The 24589-nt window shown below is 41.7% G+C and overlaps 1 long non-coding RNA gene across 1 annotated transcript in view; it reads left to right on the top strand.

The window, feature by feature from the left end:
• The window catches only part of LOC125324059, a 65656-nt gene extending 44134 nt beyond the window's left edge, over positions 1-21522 (top strand). Inside the window, exon 3 of the long non-coding RNA XR_007202782.1 lies at positions 21187-21522. This is a non-coding gene — a long non-coding RNA (uncharacterized LOC125324059). The remainder of the gene's footprint in view (positions 1-21186) is intronic.
• Positions 21523-24589: the final 3067 nt, after the last annotated feature.

Raw genomic sequence — 24589 nt, 5'->3', positions numbered from 1 at the left:
ACTCTTGGTGAGGACATGCAGAATGAGCAGAGCTTCAACCATTCCTCCCTACTCCGCTGCTCTGCCGTATGCAGTGCCCCAAAGGGCACTGGGCTGCTCATTTTGCATAGCTTTTTTTGGTTTTCTCATTTTCATTTGAGGAGTTAGGCCTGAACCCCACATCAGACACTAGGTTCTGAAATGCTCTGTTCCTGGTTTCTCCAGAACTCTAGGCTCACCTCCAAGCCCTTCAGACAGGAAAATGTCATGTCACATTTGTACTGTCTTTACCTCCGCAGTTCTGCAGCACCGCCAGGCCAAACATCCGTGGGACGGAAGGGGAGACAGAGGAAGGGATAAAAGGTCGGGTCTCCAAGTATTGCACATAACTCATTCAGGGGAATCAAGATCTTTTGCATTCATAATTTTACTTGAGTTCAGGCCAGTCAGTAAACATCCTTATTCTGAAAAATATGTTGAACAGCTACTGAAATCTCACATTTTCTGCTGCTGGCTTTTTCTAATTTGTTTCTGATGAGAACAAAGACATTTACTTGGTCAGACTTAGTTTTCCTTTATTCAGTATGAATAAAGTATTCGGTATTAAACAGTATGCCCTTCAGAAAGCAGGAATAGTCATAAATGAATTATCACAGATTGCATGGGGAATGGCTTTCTGGGGAAAAGCAGCCACTGCTGAAGTCCAGTATTCCCTTTTGCCTACAAAAGACTTAAAACTTTGATATTTCTACTGCAAGCTAGTCACAACACTGGTTTCAATTCCACCATCCAGACAACACACCACCTCCCTCAAGTGGCCAGCAAATTTAGGATTGTTTTTTCTGCCTTAAGGAGTGTTTTCTGACACTGCCCAAAGAACGTGTTGAAGAATGCACTTTATATAAACATTAATAGATCAAGTTTAAACCATTCTGCAAAATAAAAGTATTTTGAATGGTATAAAGAGATAAAAATCTCACAGAAACAAATGCTTAGCTGGCATCACTTCAGCACTGTAGGCTTTTGATGAGAAGAAAACTGAAATAGCTGCTTTTTTGTGGATGGGCTCTAATAGCTTTCTGCCTGCGGTTACAGGCATTCAGTTACGGTCACTGCCACGGCAGGGATTGTATAAGCACATAAGCTAATCAAAACAGTGGCACATTTGGAAAAGCAGCACTGTTAATTCTGATGGCTTGCTCAAATCCTCATTGGAATAATTACAGTTTTCTTCTTTTGTTCAAAATGTTCTCCATTTAGAAACAGTTCTTTTGTAATTTACTGCCTAATATGTGCTTGCAGAACAAACTGAAACAATGTTGGGGAAGAGCTCACGGGAACTCAAACCAGAATTACATAAATTAAAAAACCAGCAATAATGATAGTAAAAATTTTAAAAGAGGGGAAACAGCTTCATACTTCAGGAAGCAACCCAGGCATCGCTGCCAGCGTTCAGGATAAAGTTCTCTCATGGAACAATGTGCTATAGAAGTACCTTACAGAGAGACATAGACTCAACACATGAAGCAATGCCTTTGTGTGCACATTGACAATAGTCCCCATGGCAATGGGTAAAGAAATTCCTGCCATGCAGCCAAGTCATGCTCATCTACACATCACCAGACACCTGTGAAATTCTGTGGGTATTATCCAAGATGAAACATAATATTCACATAGACTGCTACTCCCCTGTCAGTGACCAAACACTGTGATAGTCAGGGTTACCTCATATGAGCAAAGACTGATAGCAAACACAAAAGGAAAGCAGTTCAGATAGAACTGGGCAAGGAATGAAAAATTAAGAGCACCATAAAAAATATTTTAATTTGTAGACTCACAAAAAATATCTAAATAAATCTGTCCAACAAAAGTCTGCACCATACAGAGGTTTAGAGAGGAGACAAAAAAGTCAGTGATGCCAAGTCACCAAGTTTCAAGGCCTGAGTCAGTCCCCAGCAGGAGTCAAGAATAAAATTGTGCAGCATGACACATATGGCCAAATACATTATAAGCATTGCTCTTGCTAAAGGCAATGTTCTGTTCTGGGAAGTAATTTTTGTGTTTCTTTTGCTGGGTAAAACTGCAATCAGGTAGCTCCAACCACTTATTTTAACAAAAGCCTGTTAATTAAAGCAACACTACCCAGCCTCCTTCTTGGCATTAATGAAGTGCCAGAGGAAGGAAGCCTTAGGCATTTATTTTCCTCTCAGAGCATCTAATATCCCACATTACAGCCGGTGGAAAAATGGTAACACATTTCCTGACTAGGGGAAGAGAGAGAACATATTTATCACAAAAGCTTGAAGTACAATGTTTCTTCAAGCAGTCTGTCTGAAAGCTGTTGAAAGGATAATGTCCTCCACATATTTGAAAGAAACCTAAATGTATGAAAAAAGGTCCTTCTTGCCTTACTACAGCACCAGGGTGATTTAGGTTGACTATTGCAGGTCTCTGAAAAATTTGGCCAAATCAGACTGTACAAAACTTGCAGGGGGTGTGATAGAAGCAGGGCTAAAGACAACAGCCCTTAGCTTGTAGAACAGATGTGAAGAGGAAGGAGATAACTGCAGATAACTTGCAAGGTCATCGTTGCTAACTTTGTGTGATTAATTGACAGCTACAACCCCCATCCAGTCATCTGCTATTTTCCCTTATTCTGTGGCTCCACCTTGAGCTGCCTTTCTTTCACTCTAAGAAGCCTTTAGGCAGAAAATTGAATCTTTGGTACCAGATGTGAGCCAAACCAAACTCCCACCTCTAAATATCCCTGAAGTTTAGAATTGCTTGAAATTTAAGCTTATATCTAGATCCAGATTTGGCTGCTTGAGGTCATCTTTACACCTTTTTGTTTAAAAAAAATAACATCATCTGATTTCCCCAATTTTATTTTACTTCAGCCCTTTGAGTCATGGTCAGATTGGCTTACCAGAGGCCCTGGTAACCTACCATATACATCCCGCTCCCCCGCCTCTTCACTTCATAATCTTCCAGAGATGAAATTCAAGATTGCCCGCTAATTATAACAGGACAGCTTCTCAGACAGATGACTTTCCAAGTAACCTTCTCATTCCACTCATATTCAGGGAATGAAAAAGTATGCCAGAGCGTTATGTGATGACGGATGAGGGCCAACATTACAATTTATTTTTGTGACCTGGCACACATGTAGAAACAGAGAGTATGATTCAGTGGTTTTTGCAGCCTTAATCCCTACTAAAGAGTGGCTCTGCCAAGGTAAACGTGACATTTTAAATGAAACTGCTTTGCATACACTGCATGGAACCTGAGATCCCACTTTTGTACTGCGGTTTCCTTCTAAAATGTAGCTACTGCCTGACAGGGCAGAGTAAGTCTGCAGTCTGGGCTCCCCTGTGCCAAGAGTGTTTGGTCTGCTTCAGCAAATGGCAGCGATGAGCAGACTGTGCAGAAGGAGCAAGACAGATGTTTTTTGAACATGTACATTCCCAAGGCTAAGAAAAGGAGTAAAAATAAAGGCTGGATCCCACTTTCCTTCCCCACCCAGGCAACTCCCAAGCAACAAAATCCAGATTAGGCCCCACATTTGTAATAACAGCACATTTCCTGGTAAATCAATCATTAATCTACAGAGCTAGGAAAGGCAATGCATCTCGTCATTATATCCACAACTCAAACCAAGGTTTTAGCACTGGGACCAGTTTCCTTTTTCCTCTTGCCATTGCTTCCTTTGTGCTCTACTTTTTATTTAAAAATACAATATTGGCCATTTTTAAAAAGGAGGAAGAGAAGGAATAAAAATCATTTAGTGCTCCTTATAGCACCAATCCAACCCAGCACAAAAAGCCAGCCTCTGCTTATGTACATTATTAGCCAAAATCAATGAGTTTTATCCAAAAACTTAAAGGTAGCCAAACAAAAGCCTGATATATCCAAGAGCTTCTCTGCACCAGTGTGGCAGGAATGGCACCACTTTTCCTCAGGCAAAACCCCACCAAAATACCTCACATACAGCGGGCTGAGCAGTACGACAAAATACAGCTCATCTCCCACTCCCACACTCTCCCAAAGACCTTGCTGTGAGAGATTTATTTAGACTAAGAGCAAATCATTTCACCCAAAGATCCCATAGTCATCAAATGTCATCAATCATCATAATCTCTGACTGTCACTGCCCAGACCTGGACTACCACAGGTACAACCTGTGTAGTATATAAATTATATGTTTCCAAACTCTGCATAAGCCTGGGAATAGAAGAGCACAGAGTCAACAAACAGCTAACATGAGTTTCCTCATCATGCTCATCTCTGCCTGGAGAGAACAAGGAACATTTAAGTATTCCCATGCCTCAATTCTCATCCACCCCCATCCACTTTCCTTCACTCAGATATAGTTTGTATGTAAACAGGTGAAAATTTGAAGCCCCAGTAAAGTCCAATGCTTTGGACTCTTGAGACTGAAAATCCCAGGCCCTGTCAGAAAGGAAAGAAAGATTTCTATTTATCTTTGAAAATGTGACAGTCCTACAGGAATCTATTGTTGGGACTCAGGTAAATTGATTGTCTTTGAAACTGGTTTATTCCTTATGCTCTGCTGTGGCCACAACAAAAGATAGTGAGTCTTCACATGCATCCTCAGCGCGCACACACACACACACCCCCCTTCTACCTTTCAATTGTCCCTGCTGGACAATGAGATTTGTCCTAACATAAGACCACCAGGTGGGAATTGCAGGAAGAACTGTCTGGATGCTCACATTATGAATGCATTCCAGAGCTGGAGAGCTGTGATGATTGTGATTGACTTGGCCTGCAAAGAGGGTGTACAATGCTGATGCAGGCTGGGCCAGCTGGGCCAACTGGTCTCCCAAGACTGCAGGCAGCTTCTGGGTGGGCTCACACATGCACACCCTGCAGTGTTCCCCAGACACCTGCAGGGTGCATCCAGCCCAGACTGGGAACACTCACTTTTGGATGGGTGAAAGTGCTAAGGTCACAGACAGGGGTAAAATCCTGAAGTAGCTTCATAGGTGCTTTGTGCTTCGCACCTGTGCACTCTGTAAGGCCAAAAACTGTACACCTCTACAGTACTAAGTAAACCTGCTTATATCATGTACTTCATTGGCAATATTTATTTAGATATTGTATGAACAATAAATTTAATCATAATCATCCACATAATCAGTGTCATATTTTTTGCGTCCAGCTGAGAGTCTTCTCTCTACTGCTCTGCTACATCTACTTAACATGTAGGTCTGAAAACAGCTGAAGCAATAATTTCTACATTTCTTTGTTTAAATATAGCCAGAACAAGACTGGCTATTTGATGTAAGCCTACTAATGAAAATGCTACCACCTGGGCTTTTCACCCTCTTAATGCTAACAGGAGAGAAGGGTTCAGAAATCCCTGTTCCTTCAGAAGAGAATGGGTGGAGAAATGGCAGAACATTTCACAAAGAAATAAAAACCAGAAACATTTGAAAAACATGATTTTCCATTCAAATTTCTTAAAAATATTTGGAAGGACCAGAAAGGGGGCAATCCCATGGATTTTTCTAGTCAAACAGGTATGAAATGGGCCCCTCCTTATGTCACAGAGGTGCCAGAGAGGCTGGTTATATGCTTTCACCATCTTAAATATTTTAGCTTAGCCACTGTTACTCCCCTACTTCTTTACTCCTCTAGCTTCCCCAGTAAATAAATCCCGGACCAGATGTATGCAAATACCACCTAGCAGGGATAGCACAGGTTTCTCATCCTTTCAGCAAGGTCAGTGTGGACTTCAACCACATTTTTAGGCAACTGGACACAGCATCCTCTCTCTTACAGCTATAAGCTTTTCCTAATTCAGTGGAATCTTCTACTATTTAAATGGTTTTTTTCCAGAGCATAATTTAAACAGGATTGACCATAATTATATACGTTTTGGAAACTGGAAGAAACATATGATAGGAAATGGATGTTTCCTGCTTTCCATCAACTCACTCTGATGCTCTTCAAAAGCTTTGAAAAGTTCTGTTTTTACTGATCATATCTTTTTGATATTAGAAGCCAAATTGCTGGAGTTTACAAGTCAACAAGTCCATCACATTTTCCTTTCTATACACCACCACAGTATTGCATTGCAGGAGTAGCAATAAGCCAAGGAGTAATGGGTTTAAACTAAAAAAGAGTCAATTTAGACTGGATATAAGGATGAATTTTTTTACAGTGAGGGTGGTGCAACACTGGAACAGGTCGTCCAGAGTGGTGGTAGATGCCCCATCCTTGGAAACATTCAAGAACAGGTTGGAACTAGATGACCTTTATAGGCCACTTCCAACCCAAACTACTTCCAGCTACTGTGATCCTACGGTTCTGTCCATCTTTAGAAAAGTAGTGCAGACAAAAATGAGAAGTAAAGCAACTGGCAACGAGGAGGAGAAATAGTATAGTGAGGAAAAAAAAAAAAAAAGAGGAAAAAAAGGAGGAAAAAAGACACAGGGACATAGCAACACATCCACATGTCTCTCCAGCTACCAGCAGATCATTGCATCTTAAGAATACTTCACATTGGAAGGAGGGAAAAAGTGAAAGCAGCTTTGAAATGTTGTTATCTGTTAAGGATATCTGGGTACAAAGATATTTGATTTAATCAGGACTCTCTCAGCTCATTATTCTATAAACATTTCTGCAAAGATAGAAAGAAATTAAAACACATTGTAACATAAGAAGATGATTTGGCTAAGCTATGGTATTAACTTTGCAAACACTGACACAGAAGATGTTAAAAACTTTCAGATTGCGCATTAGCACTTCTTTTAACTGACTAGTTACACAGGAACTTTAGAAGCATACTACACATCATGGATTTAGGGTCAGATTTAGCTATTTTTTATTGATATAAGGACCCAGAAAATTCACAGGTCACTCATAATTTTTATTTCCAAGGAAAGGAAAACAAGGTTGTGAACAAAACTCCTGCCAGTATTCAAACAAAGAGAAATGAAATCACAGTAGTGGACATCAGAAACCACACATGTAGTCATGTGAAGGTGCTGGCATACAGAAATAGGTCTCCTGTTGCAGTGGGGATCCTGCAACACGCATATATCACACCAGGAGTCCCGTGGAAAGGAAATATATATGGACAGACAGATTCTTGATAGCTGTTTCAGAGATGTTTATTTCTCCAGCCCCATGGCCGGAGCTCTGCCCAGGAACTGTTCCAGTCACGGGACCAAGGGTCCTTCTGCCCGCGCAGGGAACACAAACCAACCAATGGGAACGAGGCTGAGCAGGGGCAGGGAAACCCCGTGTCTGTGCCCTCAGGGCCCCTCTCCCAGGGCTACACGGCAGGGGAGGGACCCCAACACCTCACCCGTTTTATTTTAATAAAAGGAGAATGAAAACAACTGGATAAACATAACAAGAACAGTTTCAAAACAAAACAAGCCACCCTCCTGAGTCTTTAAATGTCCAATCAGATTCTGTGGAACATCTTAGGGCTGACAGAAGGGAGACAGGGCTCTCTGAGCATGCTTTGTGGGGAAACTGAGGCAGGAGAGGGTTTAACTTCTTCCCTCCCCCTTTTCATCCCCCACTCGGCATTGGAAAGGGATTTTTGGGGAAACAATTGGCAAAAGCATGGTTTTGTGAGGGAAACCATGGGTGAAAAAACGGATTGGGAATACACTGGGGGTAATAGGACATAGGGTAAAAGGGCAAGGTGGGATTAGGAAAGGGAGACTGTAGGGGGGGTTTACAAGGGAGATATTGTCTAACATGACTACGATTTTTTGCATATATACTGCCTTTTACAGGAACACCATCAGGCCCAGTGACCTGCGATGCTTGTAACCCTTTTCTACCTCGTATAATTTTGAATTCCACGACTTCTCCATCTCCCAAGCTTGGGATGCATTTTTCAGGGTTATTCTTTTTAATAGCAGTTCTATGCACGAATATGTCTTGCTGGTTGTCACACCTTGTTATAAAACCATAATTTTGCTTAACATTATACCATTTTACTATCCCTAAGATCTTAGCTACTATGATCTTTTCCTTTTTCCGAGTGGCTGCTGTTTTCTGTCTCGCTGCGTCTTTGCTCTCTCCTTCGGTTGCTCCCGTGTTGGAATTGTCGGGGCTGCTGGTGCCTGCGCGCTCTTCCCGGGGTCGCGTTCGGGGCTGCGCGGGCCGGGCCGGGCCGCGCCGCTCAGTTCTCCGTGCGTCGCCTCCTCTGGTCGCAGCTTCGCTGCCGATGCCAGGCGCTGCACCCACGTCTCGGCCGGGCCCCCGAGCGACGACCCCCCCGCGCCCCGCTCCAGCGCGTGTTTCGGCTGGGCGCGGCTCAGTTCTACCGCCACCGCCGCCAGCCGCCGCCCGCGCGCCGCCCCTCTTGGTCGGGCGTTCAGGGGGCTCGCTCCACCATGCGCTGCACGGGGCCATTCGGGCACCGCCGGGTCCCGCCGCTCCCGCTGCGCCTCGCTCCGCCACCGACACTGCAGCTCGCGTGGCTCCGCCCGCGCACGGGAACTGCCTCGCTGCTGCTCGCAGAGCGCTCGGTGCACGTGGCCTGGGCCGCACGGTCCCTGCGCCAGGCTTCCCTTCGCCAGGACACAGCTGACATTGCTCAACAGTCTCGGTAACTAAATAATATTCACGAAAATATTCTTCCATCGGCATATATTTTGACTCCAGTATTAACTGTGTCCAAACGGTTTTCCAAAAGCCCTTCGTAAGAATTAAATCCCAAGAAACATAGAAAAAGTTCTTTAACAACCATGCCAGGAAGTGTTTCAGTTCTTTTTGAGCTTGAATCAAGCTAAAATTTACAAATCGTTGTTCAAGAATCATTTTAAGATAAATGTCCATATGCGGCTCTGAGAGCCAAGAGTCTTCCCACCGTTCCTCCATAGTTTAGATATGGAATAGCAAAGCAAAACCAAGAAGAGGAATCCAAAGTTTCCAGGGTTTACTCACACAAATCAGTCGCTTAGGGATCGGGGATCGTTCTGCTCTCAATTCTCCCCCATTATGTTGCAGTGGGGATCCTGCAACATGCATATATCACACCAGGAGTCCCGTGGAAAGGAAATATATATGGACAGACAGATTCTTGCTAGATGTTTCAGAGATGTTTATTTCTCCAGCCGCATGGCCGGGGCTCTGCCCAGGAACTGTTCCAGTCACGGGACCAAGGGTCCTTCTGCCCGCGCAGGGAACACAAACCAACCCATGGGAACGAGGCTGAGCAGGGGCAGGGAAACCCCGTGTCTGTGCCCTCAGGGCCCCTCTCCCAGGGCTACACGGCAGGGGAGGGACCCCAACAGTCTCCAAAGTATGTGTTGCCTCTTTTTAAACCAAAAAGAACTTGCATGGGTTCCTGAAAGACTAAAACAGTGACAGCCACTCTGAAGGACTTGGGAGCACTTCAGGATGACATCCTGAGCAGCATTGCCCGTTAAATTCTGCAGATGATCAAGGTGCCAACCTGTTCTTCAAATCTTACCTGTGAGAAATCAGACAACTCCTAGTTAAAAAAACTAAAATAATTTATTGAAAACAGAAAAATTGAAAAATTACAGAAATTAGAAAAATATAAAAATTTGGGATCCTATGGCTCGGTAGATGGTATGCCCCAGGAGCGCAGGGATCTGAGATCTTCTGGCTGAGACAGCACTGGACCTCAGGAAGAGAAAAAGAACTTGCAGTGCTGGGCTGACTTTTAGCTGGTCCAAAATCAGGAAAAAAATTATTAAAGGCTCCTTAACAGGAGTAAGGCTTTTAACGCCCAGCACTGGCACCCACCACAGCTAGCCTGCAGAGAAAGAGACTGCCTCACTTTCTCGTTATTTTATAGTGCCTTTGCTCCGCCCCAGTCCGCCCACAGCCCGCCCACAGCCCGCCCCTTCGGTTTAAAGTGATTGGTGCTTTCCTTTGACAGATCATCTCCGTCCACCAATGGCTCATCGTTGTCAGAGGGGTGGTGTCAGTTGAGATAAGGGTGCTAAAATGCCTTCATTAAAATTCAGGTTGCCATGGAGCTTGCCTATAGGGTAAGGGCTATGGGGCTAAAAATAGCTGCTGGCTGTTAGAACTGGGGTTTTTGGCCTTGGAACCAAAGTGCAAGTAAAAACACCTAAAAAAAGTATTAAAATACATCCAACACATCTTAAAACACTTGTAAAAGTATACAGTAAACACAGGAAAGATAACTGTTATGGTGTACAGGTGGTTTGAAGTTTGAAAAGGGAGCAAGTTGGTGATTTTTAACTGGGGAATTTTTAACTGGGAAGGGTGCAACTCTCTTAATAAATTACTTTGAACAATTGAAAACACTGATAATGGAACTTGATTTTTGTACCTGCGCTGATGGGTTAATTTTAACATTCAATTTAAAAATATTTAACTCAAAATTAATTAATTAAAGCACTTAATATGCAAAGACCAAGCACAAATAGGGATTTCATGTATGACATTACCTGCAGGCACAGGCAGGTTTGCACAAATGCTAGTCCAATCCTCTTTCCACTATTTAACCAAGATTCATTTGTTCCATTTTAAATGTTTTTTGGGCATTTCTATCTTTATTTCCTCTCTGTCTTAAAGGCCATGCTCTGTAGAGATAGGCACACAAAACTCTGCTGCAGGATCATTTCAGTGCATGACTACTGCACCTGAACACTGCATAAGTCTTTAGGAGAAGCACGAAGAATTAAAGACAGTCAGAAGCAGTGTTGGTATCTGCCTCTGGACAGCAAAGGGTTAAAGCAGAAAGCAAAAGGGACTGATCAGCCTAAGAGGGATTAAGCCCGCTCACTCTCTAAAAAGTGCTCTAACCACCAGATCACAGGGCATGCTGCTGAAGAAGAGCATTCCTCCTTGTCCCTCTTGAAACTGAGCCGCAGTGCAGCTGGGCATGCAAGAGAAAAGGCAGCAAGGAATATCACTGCAAGCAAGTGGTTAGGGCACTCCTCTTGGAGGCAGAGGGTACAAAGACCTAGCCCATTTTCCCAGGTCTGTTCTGCATTTTCTTTAACCCACAACAGTTCCAGTGACAAACTGAAGGGAAATTCATACCCTCCCAAGAAGTAGGGTCTAACCTCCCCTTCACAATCAAGTAACTAACTACTCAGCTGAAGTCACATGTCTCTTGTTGCTGTTACCTGTGGTTCACCTTCAACAGAAGAGATACTCATGGCCATGCTGGATCTTGTGGGATACAGTATGGCCTTGCAGCTCAGTTACTCAGTTGAAACGAAAAGAAAAATATGGTCCTTGCCCAGATGGGTGGACCCAGCATTCAAGGCATCCCACTGCGTGTGAGAGCACTGAAAGGAGCATCCCTGTGCTCCCCTCTCCCATGAGGTACCTGTCCTCAGAAGAAAGCTAGGCAGACAAGCCGGTTGAGTACAGACTAGCACCTGGTATTTCTCAAAGGTCTGCTATTTTCTTAGCAGAAGATGTAGGTACCTAAATTAGGTGACCTGACTGACTGTAAGAGGTTGTATTGTTCACACAACTGACACTGAATGGGAGGTGAAGGCTAAGCAGATGAATAATTCACCTAATGTTAGTGTGTGTATTTGAAGAAACTTCCAGTTTCTTGAGCAGCTTCCAGTCCAGTACTCTCTCAGGTAATGTCAGGAGAAGTTAAGACACACAGGCACACAGACACAGAATAATGATCCAGCCAGACTGCTGTAAGCTTTTGGTTTCTGTTGATACAAACCAGATGTTGGTGAGATCTGAATTTCTGAGTTTGTTTAACTCCTTGGAGCATCATTTTAGAATAAACACAAGAGGCATCTTTTCTCACAGTTCTCTTTTCCCTTGCATCAGACTTACCTCAGCTGAACAGGTTATTTATTGTCCAGTCAACTGGGAAATCTCAATTATGTAGCGTCATTTGAAAACCTGGATGGAGGAGGGAAAGAAAATCTCTGTGAAATTTTCCAGTCAAAACTCCATTTTTGCCTGTCATTTGATCTGATACAGTGGTTTGCCACTGTCAAATATAGATCCATTGATAAGTTTAAGCAGACCAGAGAAAAATCTTACACTATTCAGCATAGTAAGATAAATGTAGATTTAATGTCTGGCTCATTAGAAACTGGTTTAGGATTTTAGTAAAAGAATAATATAATTCTCCTCTCCCTTGTGATTTATTTACTGCATGTGGAACAGGTGCTCAGAGAAGTACTTCAGAGAGAGTGTACCTGGTTAAAAGAGATCAAGAACTGTCCTATTTTACTTGTGTGAGTTAGTACGTAACCAAAACATGAAATTTCAACACCACCTAGAGCTAATCTATGTAATTTCATAACTAGTATAAAGTGCCTTGTGTTATGCCATCACAAATGTAGCACTACTGATGCCACAATGATATTTGGGAAGGGGCAGGTCATGAAAGGAGTGATTAGAAATTTTAGCTTGCTGCCATGCACTTTGCTCCTACATGACTGAGGTATACCTAGGAGTCTACCCAAAGCTACTCCATGGGACCCAGGAGTGAGGAGAAGGAAGTGTGCCCCTGTGCCCTTGTGTCAGCAAGAACAAGTGTCCTCAATGTCTATCCCCTCTTATAGAGTGGGGATAGCTGAGCTCTATATGCTGTTATGTGATGCTCCCTGCTACTCTTTAAAAATCTCAGTCCCAAAAGTCCTGAGAGGAGGATCATGGAGGAGTAAAACCCCTCCTGTGCCAACTCTCCCTTTTCAAACTGACTGACCCCAATCCACTTTGCTCCCAGATGTCTGCAGTCTCTGTTTCTAGCTCACAAATGGGAAAATGACCTTTCCTAAAGGAAAATTGCTTCAAACATGGAAATTGTGGGACGAGGAAGCAGACCAGAATAAATGGCATGGCAGTCTCTGACCAAAACAGCCTAAATTACACCTATAAAGTGAGCAAAAGTTGAGCGAAAAAGGATACATGGATGACCTATAATGAACTTTTAATCTAGAAGATAATAGTAATTTTTTTGCCATTTCCCCTTATTGCTGAGAAAATCTGTTGCTCTGCTGTTGGGGAAGATGAAACAGGAAAGCCTTATAAATATGATTGCCTGACAAAAGATTTTGGGAATATGAAAACTACAGGCAACATCGAAATGAAAGCCGTTTTTGAAATACCAAGTCTTAGTTACTGAACAACTGGAAAACAATGGTATGGCCGACTGAAGGTAATCCCCTCTTGATTGAACAATACCCTCTGCTTGCAGGCAGATCCAAGGGTCAGAGCAGACCCTACTAGCTCAGCAGAAGGGGTCCAAAGAGTAGTTTTTAGAAGTTAAGATGTAACACTCTATGGTAATATAAGAACTCTTATAGGCTGTATGTAAATGCTATAGGATTTGTATCTTGTATTAGATTGGTTAGTGACAATTAGAATATTCAGTGCAGAAGATGATTTATTGTATTGTAACCAGGACTTCATCACTTCTTCTTCTACTTCTTCATTCTCATTCCTCTCTCGCTCTTTCTCTCTCGTTACTTACCCGCTTACTCTCTTGCTCTCTTGGGCCTGCTCCGAGCTGCGTCTGGCAGCTCTAAGCAGTGCCCCTATACCCATGCCCTTTGCAATAAACCGCATGTTCCAAGATCTGACTTCAGAGATCTCTCATCTACGCCCGGTCCAGACTGAACCCCAGGCTCCTACACTCTGCAATGCCTTTACATTTACAAATTTGCACAGATGTTTAGTGCAGTGCTCTTCAACAGCACACTGCTGCCCAGCTCACCAGAGGGTATGCGCAGAGAGGATTTGGTAGAACTAGCTTGATTGTTTTCACTGGAACTGATCAATAGTGCTAAAAAATTTGTAGGAATCGTAACTGTCCACACTGCAAAGGTCTCTTATCATGTAAAATTGGAGTGTGCAGCTAGCAGTTCATGAAAATCAAATTAATTTTACATTAATTTTCTGATCAGACAACCTATTCGCATAAACATTCCAAGATTTTTTTTTTTAATATGTGAACCATCTCTCTCCCCTTCCCCCAAATTGGCAAGGATGATATATCTCTTCCAAATAGAATAGCAGATTTTGAATAGCCAGGAAGAAAATGCGTAGCTGAAGAGGTCACTTTCAGACTGGGAGGTGTGAAAGCAAGCAGCAAGGCAGATCTACAGATCACTAGCTTACAAAGCCATGGAGGACTTCACTGTAAGTGGATGTGAAAGAGATGATGTTTGCAGTGCTGCAGATGCTTAATCCATTCAACAAGCAAATAATAGTAAAATCAATCTTCTGGATGTGATGAGTCTGCAGGGATAGATACACATGTGCAAGAAACACCCTTCTTTTATTGGAATCAGAGAAGAGGAATCCTGAAAGTCCCCTCTTTTTGTGAGTTGGGGTCACAGTCTGGAAGAAATTGAGAACGACTGCATTAGAGAGCCTGTCTCTGGCACTAATCAATCTGGCATCTTTCCTGAGTGATACAAGAGCTGATAACCCATTTATACTGCCTGTAGATCACTGATAGTAGTCCAGCAGGCTCACTGATCAGCCAAGCATCTGAATAATATTCAGAATGAGACAAAATAATTAGCTCCGGCTGTAGATTTTGAATGCACATCTAACTAAAGCATATCCTCCTTTTAAAATTGTCCTCCTTCTGTCAGTGTTGTAAAGGTGCTGCTTGACAGACCTGGTCTCCCTGGACTTTGTGTGTCTGACAGCTCTGGTATGGCCAGCTACTCTGCAATCATTCCCATTTATTAGCTGGAGGCTGACAAGTCCATTGAATTCCACTCAGCAATAAAGCATGTCTTCTGCTTCTGAGATTACTCACTTGCTTTGTTTTTGAGCAGTTCTTAAGTGCTTTGCTGGAGCAAACCAAGCCTCTCAGCACCACCTAGGATCTGGCACTAAAAACTTGGATCCTGCAGTTGTAGATAGGTGTTTATACATGAGTAGGTAAATCACAGAAGATTTGAAGGAAGATGGTCAGAAGTAGAGTTACAGTGGTGTAATCTTTAAAGGTAATAAAGAAAACCTTCAAACCAGATATTTTAAGAGATCTTACTCAACACAGAATTAAAAAGAGGGAAATAGTCCTTGTTGCAAAAGGAACAGGACATGCTGGAACAGCCTAACACACTGAGATGACAAATTTAGGTTAAACAGTAGAGCTTAACTATAAAATCACTTGGGCAGAAGTACAGGCTCTGAATAGAGACAGATGAAACCACAAGATCTGCAGCTATGCAAGAACCAGTGACATACCAGGGGACATGAACCAGGGCATGGTTCCACAAATGTAAGAGACCCCTTTTCTGGATCATTCATGTTGATGCTATACTTTTCCCTACCCCCTGATAGCCTAAGCTTCTTCTGTAAAAGCCAGTGGGAATTTTGCCATTGACTTCCAAGGGAGCAGCAGCCCTATGATTTGGCTGTGTACAATTTCAATTAAAAAGTCTATGAATCAAATCGTTCTGCCCTTGGCAGCTGACAGATGAAGACAGCAGGGTAGGAAAAGAGCAGCTCAAGCAAATGGAAATAATTTTTCTTTTCTTTTTAAAGGAAGATACTCAGCATAACTTGTCCCTTTTTTTCTCCTGTTCTGTTACCAATAACTGTCTGGTGTGATTAAAATGGATTGCTAGCATCTTATTTACTTTTCACTATCAACAGGTTTGATCCTGTGAGATTTATTCACCACAAATAAAACTCTTTCCCACAGAGAAAAAGTTTTCTTGTTCAGGGGTCATTCAAGTCCTCACTTAGCTTGATTTTGACAGTTAATCTGGGCTTTGACTAATGGCACACCCCTGTGAATAGGGCACGGGAAACCTCTCAGAAGTACTTCTGTGAGGTCCAGGGATGCCAGTGGAGCTGACTGACTGTTCCAATTGGAAACAGACCTCTGTCCTTTCACTGCCTCCGTGCCATGACACCCAGCTGGTTTGAAACATGTCATTGTACACATGTGCCTGCATTAGACACTGTGTGGGTGGAAGTATATTATATTTTAAAAAAGAACAAAACAAAACCCAAACATCTCGAGAACACAACTTCAGTTGCACAAAGGACCCTCATATGCAGTATTTTCTGAAAGAACGTAGGAAGGACAGAGAATAGTGCCAGTGAATAACGACTGATGATCAGATGGCTCTGCTCAGCTCCAGGCTTCCTAAATGCCCGAGTACCAGTCATTAGGAGGGTGCCAATACAGGTCTGTAGACAGATGACCCTGCTGATTTCATTAACTCTACATTAAAAATTGGAAAAAAAACCAACAAAAAACAAACACCAAATGCAAAGACCAGAAGGCTCCAGGAAAAGGGTAATGACTGTGCATAAGGGAGCATGGATAGGGTTGTGAATGACTGATCAGTCTGTGGAGAGGAATTCCTGTGAGCTCAGAGATACTGCTCCACAAGCCAAGCCACCCTGCATCCCCACCAGATCTGCCCGGCTCACCTACACCACACTGAGTGGTGCAATCTCAGGCCAGCCCCAGCACTGACATCTCAGATGCTCAAGTCACTTGGGTATTTGGCTCAGACTGATTTCAGTCAGATTTAGGTACATAAAGCAAGAAGCATTTTGAAGAACCTGGGCCTCAGTTCTCTCTGTGTAAAACAGAGACAGTTCCCTTTTCCCATGCTCCATAGGGTCTGTTTTGACCCTTTAGAATACTTTCTTTCGGCATGTGCAATATTCAGCCCAGCAAGGCTGCAGCCCCTGCAAAGGCTCTATAAGCATGAACCAAGCATATTATTAGACAAAACAATACACATTTTAATTGTGACTCAGTATTGACCTTAAAATAGAACTTGCCAGAGCCTTCAGAAGCAGTCACCTGCTAGCTTCAGATAAGTACCCCAAATGGCTCCAAACATAGCTAGGGTCATTGCCAATCAGGCTAACTTAAAAGTACTGCAAAGGTATTTTCTAGAGTGTTTTCCTAGAGATAATACTACTCTCTGCCTCTTTCTCCTGCTAGCATCCGTATTCCCCAGCACTGTGACCTTGTCATCACACAGTAAATTAATAGAGGTATTAAGATAACATCTACTTTCTTGTAAAAACAAAAGCATCAGAGCTGCAGTAAATCTTAATCAGACTGAAACCCACTGATCCAAAGCTGAACCAAGACAATGTGAGATAAAACACTGAGTGCAGCAATAAACAACCTATTTTGGAGAGAAATATTTCTTGCTTTTTTTTTTCTTTTATGAAGGCATCAATTAATGAAGGGGAGACTAAGAATTTTCTACTCCATAAATCCTTATATCCACACAGTCTTCTTCATGTTTGTGCCTTGTGTCCCCTGATAGTCTTCCTATTTAATACCTATAATCCATGCTCTCTTTGCATAACACTCATAGTCCTTTGATACTGCATGGAGCAGAGTTTAGAAGCTGCACAAGCTAAGATATTTTTAAGTGATTTATACAGTGAAGTAGAATTTCCTCTCCCCACCTGCAAAAACTGAAGCATTTCTGTGATTATAGTTAATTTTTTTAAGTTTCCATCCATGTAGGTTTTTTTATTAAAAAATAAACACATTAAAGGTATTCATTTATATGTGTTTGCTACTTAAATCTTCAGTGGGTCTCACAGTTTGCCACTTGGAAGAACAAATTTGATTTCATTTGAAACAGTCTGCTTGCTACATACATTTGTTTCAGCTGTAAATTGTTTTGTTACGCTAGAAACAAATAAAATATAGGGAAGGGAAATATTGCACATGCAGATTTTCTTCTTTAATAACATCACTACACACATTTTTATTGTAGAATTAAGAAACAATCTGTTCATTTTCATTAGCAACATCACACTCAACAGATATTAAAATCACTTCTTGAGGATCAAATTAGAGCAATTGAATGCCAAAAAAAAATAAAAGAGAGAGAAACCCATCTCATACAAAACCATTTTGAAAACTTCCTCAGTCTAGACATGGAGCAACAAGATAGTGCCAAACATTTTCATATCCCATTGCTTACTCCCTGAGCCATGCTGTCCCTTGTTTACAGAAAAGAACATCAGATTAATCAAAAGAAAATCTATCATAGAATATTGCATTTAGAAGAAAAGGAGAAATTATTATCAATGTTATAAAAATTGCGGATGGTACTTTAAATGTCTGCAAGGATTGCAGGCAAAGAAGCAATGCTGAAAATTCTAAATTAAACAAATAAAAGGCCTTGTGGAAAATTAAGAGAAGTGCCCCTACATTTAAAATGAAATGTGTGGATTAGGATGTTGAAAAAACTAGCAAGAGCAGCAACGATGGAAGAAAAATTATTGCAGGGTATATAAACACTAGTTAGAGGAATAGCATGGCCTTCTTCCATCTTGGAAGGCTGTTATGTTACTAAAAGGCAGCAGTAAAAGATCAGAGCATTGTTAATCAGCATGAAAGGAGACGATCAGCCAAGAACAGCAAAAAATAAATATATTTTTAATGGCTATTAAAAATCACAGGTCTTCTGGCCAAGCAGGGAGTCTGAGATGTCTGGTTACCTCACTCTAGCAGGAGACATGGTGATTGAATTCACCCTTTGGTGTTTACACAAAGGAGGCCAGTTTCAGCAGCACCTGAGGTCCATAGCAGCAGACAGCACTGGGGAGCCTGGACAGCTGCTCTGGCTGCCCTCTTGGTGTTGGCTTGGTTAGACAACATCTTCATCTGTTTGTAGGAAGCAGCTGAATAACCCCAAGATGCTGTGGCACTGAACCACCATTCATAACAATAGCTTAAGTACACAAAGCCTGAATTCCACCCACATTTAATATAGTAGGTTATATTTCTTACAATGTATAGAATTTCCTACTCAATTCCTGTGTAGCACGTAGCATGCCTCCATGTTTCCAAATGGGGCTGGGCCCTTTGAGGCACTTAAACAATAGAAAAAGACTCTCAATAGAGTTCAGTGAGTGAGGAATATGAAAAGCAACACATCAGTGTTTGAGTAACTGCAAGTCTCACAGATCAATTATGTGCCCACTAGAGGAGCAGGGCATGGAGTCACTGTGTTAAATAAAATATTATCTGAATCTTACTCTCCTGGAGGAGGATCTCACTGCTGGAGTTTTGATATCCCCTGTGGTCATTCAGGAGCCTCCAGACACCTCTGCCACAAACCTTCAGGCTACACTTATATCCAAACACTATCTTGCTAAGCACTTTTGGCAGGAGGGCATACACATGAGATCAGGCTGCTAACTCAAATGGATTGAGTGTTGCTCAGTTACTAAAGAGAATTGTTCTGCACATCTCAACTTTTCCTCACACACTTTCTAATGCAGAAGAGGGTCCATCTTTCACAGCAGTTTCTGAAGTGAAACAAAGTTAAAAGGCTTATTTCACAAGAGTATTCAATAAAAGTAATGAAGTGCCTTCCATCACAGACCAGCTACTGCTGCAGTGGGACTTATTGCTGTACGTGTGACACTGTGACCAATGCAAGAGCTGATGACACCCTTCCCTAGGGAAAGTAAAGACTGAAAAATACAAAGCTTCTAAAACATGATACTTCTGCTGAATCATATGCCAAAAATTGCCTCACCCATGGGTCATTTAATATGCAATTTCGAAGCAGATGTATTTTTCCTAATACTATTTACAGATCTCTCAAATTGTAAATTAAATTCCTTTTGTTGCTCAGACTTTTTTTCCCCTGATGAAATATAACATTGATACAAGTCTGGGTGCTATTTTAGGATGTCTCTAATATTTTTATTTCTATCTTTCACTGCTTGTTAAAGTTTCTCTTGCTCATTTAAACATCTGTGGAAAATACAAGTGGATTTACATTTCAATGCAAAACTTTTGTTGGTTGGTTATTTTTTCTCCTGAATAAAGTCTCTCCTCCTATTTTCATGCTTTCATGGGAGGAAATCCAGTTTTCTTCTGCTGTACCTTTACTTTTTTTTTGTTCTTTCTGAAACCTTTAATTTAATTCTTTAATTGGTTGGGAGAAAGGAAGGATTCCTTTACTCACTTTATGCTTTGACCATTCATTTTTAGCAGGACCTCAAAATTATATAGATTATATTCACAAGTAATATATTGTGATATTTTTTATGCAGGTTGCAATAACTGAGATGGCTTTGGATTTCTAAAACTCCATTTTTTGTTGATGCATTAAATTCAGAGGTAGTAACTGCATTGATCCATGTGAAATGCAGCAGAGTCCAACCAAAGGCACTTCAAGAAAGCAGCATTTAAGATGCATGGCACATTTCAGCTGGGGTTCAGGGTCTGGATCTGAAACTGAACTAAAGCCAAGAATAATGCTCCATTTATTTCCATGGCTTTATTTCTCATTTAGATTAAAAAGGAAAAGAAAGAAAACACAGAATTGCTTTAAATCTCACAGACCAAATGTAGTCAGAACTGCAGAGTATAATCCCACAGGTTCAGGTTCAGGAAATAGAGCTTTAAGTTTCAAATGAGTGGGGTTTACGTTTGATGGTGCACTTAAGGTGGTCAAATCTAGCACTTTACTGGATTATTTTATCTTAATTTTTTACTATAAATTTAAATTGAGAGTCCAATGCTCTCGCCCAAACCAAGCAGCATGGTTAAAACCAGGATAAGCATTTTCAGGAACAAGGCATTTTGGCAATTTCTATCAATCAGATACCATATAGGCTGCAAGGATATACTACATATAGTATTGCTTTAATTCATAGCACCAGCAGCAGACCACTTTTTGACAGTTGCCATTTCAGTCCTGTTTTGGTTAATTCTCAAATCTAGGCCTTTTCAAAGCTACAAAATTCACAGCATGAGATCAGAAATCCTCTGGAAGCAGAATTTACCACCAATTTTCTAGGACTTCATAAAGTATGATCACATCCAGAACAGTAAAAAAAAAATTAGAGGTGCATCATACTGCTTTATTCAGCTTCAGTTCTGGAAATAACCTTCACTTTGCAGCCAGAAGCACAGGCAAGTCAGTTATGCCAGGCTGGTTTGTCTGTGTCACCTCAATCCAGTGCTTGATAAAAGCAAGTATCTTGTGTGTATTGTAAAAGATGACTTATTGCAAAATCTTATCACTAATCTGTCTGCTTGGGCTCCTGTCATCCTCCTCTGCAGGACAAAGGCAATGATTTCCACATTAACCTGGAACTCTGAAAAGCATCTGTAGGACATAACCTGTTTGAATAGAGAGAAATTTGTGCATCCTGACAATATAAGGCTGTAAAAAAATTGCCTGGGGGAAGTGGTGAGAGAAAAATAATCTTCTGCTTATTCTTTTTCTCTTTTTTTTTCTTCAGAAGGCTAAATGCACACAGAGAAGGACACACAACCAGACTAATCCTGCGGACTCTAAAAGATAACAAACTTCTGGGGAATCCTGTTTGAGATGGGAATACATGGAGAGCTCCCATGTGCTTTTGATGACACACATTTCTTCTTCCTCAGGTTTCTTTAGTTACTACAATCCGAAAACAGAGATGAGACTTCAAGATTTTTCACTTCATGAACATTGTAGGAAAAATTAAAAATGTGGTCAATCCTCTGGGAAAATAAACCTTTACCTTCTTGCTGTTTTGCTGCTTAAAAGACTTTCACCTAATTTATTCTGATTTATTCTGATTGCCTGACTCTTATTAATTAAGGACCAGATCTACAACATCTAATAAATTAGTGAGCACTGCTAACCAAGGCAAGTTCATTTATAGGAGTCCAGATCTGAATGCTCTGTTCCCTTCAGGTATGTCTTCTGCAGTAAGAGATTTCCCCAAGCTGTTTTAATCACTTTAGAGTGTTAAGATATTTTGCACTCTGTTAATGAGATTAGCTTTATTACATTTATCCAAAGTTTCAAACGATTATGTAATTTTAAATTATTAAAGCAATAAAATTGAGGAGGGTGTTTTTATTAAAAAAAGAAGAAAAAACAACAACCAAGCCCTAACAAGTTTGCCAGCATTGTAAACTGAAAAAGAAGCAGTCAGAACTGGCAAAATATTCAGTATGGATAAGGCAGGTTATGACTGGCAAATATGGAAAATTATTTGTCCAACTGCATAATGACTTAATAAAAATACACACTTTACACAGTGCAGGCTACTATGCCACCATTTATACTTGTAAAAACAATCTCTTTTTATCTCTCCAGGGTGTGGAACATCTGGTAAGCAGCTTCCACTCTGCATTCTTTGTTGCCCACTAAAACTTTAGGGTTTGAGGAAAACCCATTACCCAACTTGCCCCTAAAAAGTAAGTATTTTAAGAGATCCACCAAAATGTCTGAGGATAATTCACTTATTTATGGACATGCTATTAACTTTATAGTTCAAGCCAGTTCTGCCTCAAAGGTTCTGCTTCTGATGGTGGGAAACCTGTTTTTCATGGCAGATGAATAGGAGGGAGGATAGCCCTTCTCAGAAGGAAAGCTTTTAACAACTTTTGAGAACTGAGCTGTGCAGTGCAACTCAATCAAATGTAGTAAGCAGACCTGAAGACTGGGGCTTCTTGAAAATATTTCCACTGGGACTGTCTTTGGAGGGGAATTTTCTCACAAGCATTTTCTTTCTGACTTTATTTTTTTAATCTCTCTCATTAAAAAGTTCAACACCCAAACTCTAAAACTTTTTCTCTCTGACCTGCCACATCAGAGTCCCTCAGGACAGTCATGCTCTTCCTCATTTCCCTCATCTTGTGGTGCTTCCTTCAGTTTCTCTCTGGTCATACCTATGGACAGCAGAAGGAGAGCTGTGGGGCAACCATGGAGCTGAGATGGGAGGTCAGATTCAGAGGGTCTCCTTTGGAGCTTTGCCTGATCTTGTTTAAAAGTGGAGGACATGGGAGTGGAAAAATATTATGCTAAACCTACAGGTTAAATGCAGCTACAAACCTCACAGTGTTTTTACATTCCCTTTGCCCCAGCATAGCAAGTTTTGAAACAGCAATATTTTTACATGGTTCAATATTTGCCCAACTTATTCCCAGCTCAGAAAGGGTAACTGGATGCCACGAGATGGCAGGAGGCAGAAACACCTCTGGAGCAACTTTTCCTTCCAGGCATGCTTCTGAGTCTGACCCTGGGGCTCAGTTCTTTATCATGCTCAGCAGGATCTAAACCCAGGGACCTGTTGGGGGCTTAAGCAGTACAACACTCACCCCTCTCTGCCCAGCACTTCCAGAGGATCCATACCAAGGCCATATGAGGGATCTCGTGGGCTTTGAGCTCTTCTTCCCCCACAGGCTTCTAGGTCTGGGACTGGCTTCATGCCAGAGCAAATGTCCAGGGGCAGCCTGACAAAAAGCTGTACAGGGAAGATGCTCTGACAGGAAAATGTCTGAGTTGCAAACAGTTTTGTTTTAAGAGTCTCGGCAGGATAGGTCAAGTAACAGCATGGTCCTAAGGATGAAAGGCATTGGAGTTACATCATTTCTAGACATTGCAAAAAGATGCTGGAGCATGAATCTGAAAAGCTTTGCTTCAAATTAGCATTGAAAACATATGTACAGGTTCTCAGCTGAGCTCTTAAGGCTCATACGATTTGTTATACTGGCACTTCCCGCCCCTGGCTTTGTTTAAACCTACCCAGATGTGCAGTATTACAGAGCCCCAGACATAAGGCATGCACATTTACTGCTCTGCCCCAGCCCTGTAGACTGTCCAACAGGTGGGACTGCTGAAGAGCATGTATGCTGGTGGTACCAGATGAAGACTAGGAGGGAGATGCTCTGGGTCAACAGGAAAATACAAGGCAGGAGAAGGGAGTTTTACTTGTTTTAATAACTAACTGGGGGGATTCTCTGGAGGGAGCCCATGATGCCAAAGAGAAGGTACAACCATCTGCCTCCCTGCATTTCCTTACTCCCATCTCAATTGCCATTTCCTTCTTGACTTTGAAGAGGAGAAAGGAAGAAGATCCCTCTCTTGTTATTATGAAGCAAAACTCTCCCTTTCCCTCCTGCCCTGCACTTTGGATGAAAGGAAATGATGAACACACAACCACCCCTCCCCTGGGGCACCCGGGCGGGGTAAGGAGGCACCACTGGCACAGGTTTCCTTGTTTAGCTTACAGGATTGCATTTATGTCTTTAGCTTTTAGCCTGTTTCTTTTTAAGAGAATATACTGGATAAAAGTCATTCCTTAAGGCAAAAAAAGACATTTGGCTTTGAGTTTCATTCAACTTATTAGTCCAAGCTGCTTGTGGTGCAATTGTAATTGTGCCAGCTATCTGCTTAAATGTCCAGCTTGCTCTGGTTCTGTGAGTGTTTCTCTTTGGAGTAGCTTGTAGCTGTACAGAAAAGAGTACAAATCTTAGCACTTAGAGGAGACAAGGAAAACTATTACTGTTAAGTTCACAGGTTTCGATATTTAAAGGGTAGGGTGGTTTTAATCTGCATGTGCTGCTCTTAAAATGTTCTCTTTTGTGATTATTACTTCTAAATTACCTACTGGAATGCAAACATGAAAAAAAAAAAGAAACATTCAGCAGAGAATGTCAGCAACAGCAAAACACTAGCAGAGGAGTAACAATTTACCTGTAAGAAAATATCAGAAAATGGGTTCCAGCTGAATAAATAAAGTGAAGCCTTTTCTTAAGTTTAACCTGCAACACTCTTACAGACCTAGGAAAAAGGATTCTTGGTCTGTTAGCATAGCTACTGGGAAAGCAACAGGTCCTGGATGAGGGAGCTGGGGTACTCTGCCTCCT

Source organism: Corvus hawaiiensis, chromosome 3, assembly GCF_020740725.1.
Source record: "Corvus hawaiiensis isolate bCorHaw1 chromosome 3, bCorHaw1.pri.cur, whole genome shotgun sequence".
NCBI lineage: Eukaryota > Metazoa > Chordata > Aves > Passeriformes > Corvidae > Corvus > Corvus hawaiiensis.
Note: the sequence above shows the minus strand (reverse complement) of the source record. Positions and strands in the feature narration are given on the sequence as shown.